General features: G+C 40.0%; 1 protein-coding gene across 1 annotated transcript in view; it reads left to right on the top strand.

Moving 5' to 3' along the window:
• LOC105886536 (nuclear body protein SP140-like protein) overlaps positions 1-1,907 on the top strand; it is a 71,192-nt gene that overhangs the window by 60,815 nt on the left and 8,470 nt on the right. The window lies entirely within an intron of this gene.

Below are 1,907 nucleotides of genomic sequence, written 5' to 3'. Positions count from 1 at the left end.
CAGAAGAATAGATGACATGTCTGCTGATATTCTTGATCAGATAATCCAGGAAATTAAATCTGCTCCACTTCCAATATTTAGTATCCAGCTTGATGAGTCTACAGATGTTGCAAACTGTTCCCAGTTACTGGTTTGCGTGAGGTATATTAATGATAGCGACTTTAAAGATGAGTTTCTTTTTTGCAGACCTCTTGAAACAACAACTACTGCACGTGATGTATTTGACACAGTTGGTTCATTTCTGAAAGAGCATAAGATCTCTTGAGAAAAGATTTGTGGTGTTTACACAGATGGTGCTCCAGCTATGCTAGGATGTCAGTCTGGATTTCAACATTTGGTACTGAATGAGTCACCAAAAGTCATCAGCACTCACTGTATGATTCATGGGCAAATATTAGCAATGAAGACGCTGCCACAAGAGTTACAAGAAGTAATGAAAAGCGTCATAAGTTCTGTCAATTTTGTAAAGGCGAGCACTTTAAACAGTCAGCTATTTTTGCAATTGTGCAACAAGTTGGATGAGCTTAAGAATGCACTGCTATTTCACGCTGAGTGAGATGATTGTCGAAAGGAAAAGAATTTTGTTGTTTGTTTTGTTTTGTTTTTTGCAGTTTTTTGGCCTAGGACCAGGCTTGAACCTGCCACCTCTGGTATATGGGGCCAGCACCCCACTCCTTTGAGCCACAGGCATTGCCCGAGAGGAAAAGTTTTAAAACGTGTTTTTGAGCTTCGTGATGAACTCAAAATATTTTTTAATTAGAAAGCAAGGCCCAGCTCGGTGCCTGTGGCTCAAGTGACTAAGGCACCAGCCACATACACCTGAGTTGGCAGGTTCAAATCCAGCCCGGGCTCACCAAACAACAATGAGGGCTGCAACCAAAAAATAGCCGGGTGTTGTGGTGGGCACCTGTAGTCCCCGCTACTGGGAAGTGGAGGCAGGAGAATCACTTGAACCCAGGAGTTGGAGGTTACTGTGAGCTGTGATGCCACAGCACTCTACCCAAGGTGACAGCTTGAGGCTCTATCTAAAAAAAAAGAAATAAAAGAAAGCAAGACCACAGTTTGAAGCACTTTTCAGCAATAAAAGTAAACTGCAGAAAATAGCTTATTTGGTTGACATCATTGCCATCGTGAATGAGTTAAATCTATCACTTCAAGGACCAAATGCAACATGCCTCAATTTGTCTGAAAAGACCTGATCACTCCAAATGAAACTTCAGCTTTGGTAAACAAAATTGGATGAAAATAAAATTTATATGTTGTCTACCTTATCTGCTTTCTTTGAGGAACATGATATTGAACCAGACAAAAGGATTACGATGATAATTTCTGTGAAAGAACACTTGTACTTGCTTGCAGACGAAATTTCATTGTACTTTCCAAATCTACCCGACACCCCATTTGCACTTGCCAGAAGCCCATTCACAATGAAAGTTGAAGATGTTCCTGAGACAGCACAAGAGGAGTTCATCGAACTTATAACAGCGATGCAGCAAGAACGGATTTCTCTACAATGCCAGTTACAAAATTCTGGATCAAATGTTTGCAGCCATATCCTGTTCTGTCTGCATTGCGCCTTCTTCCATTTCCAACAACATGTCTTTGTGCAACAGGGTTTTCCAGCTTGTTGGATATCAAGCTTAAATACAGAAGTAGACTTGTTGTGGAAAATGATCTTTCTTGTGCTCTTGCTATGACTGCCCCAAGAATTTCTGATCTGGTGATGAAAGAAGCAATCTCAACCTTGGCACTGACCTTGGCTTTTTACACATACTGTCGCAAAATGTAGCAATGTAGTTTACTGTTGTTATATTAAGACTATTACCCATGCTACACCATGCTTCAAGACAAAATTTCATTTATTTCTAATTAGAAATAAATACTTGACAATATATAATTACATATTG

This window comes from Otolemur garnettii, unplaced genomic scaffold (assembly GCF_000181295.1).
Source record: "Otolemur garnettii isolate 467f Iridium unplaced genomic scaffold, OtoGar3 scaffold00013, whole genome shotgun sequence".
Lineage (NCBI taxonomy): Eukaryota > Metazoa > Chordata > Mammalia > Primates > Galagidae > Otolemur > Otolemur garnettii.
Note: the sequence above shows the minus strand (reverse complement) of the source record. Positions and strands in the feature narration are given on the sequence as shown.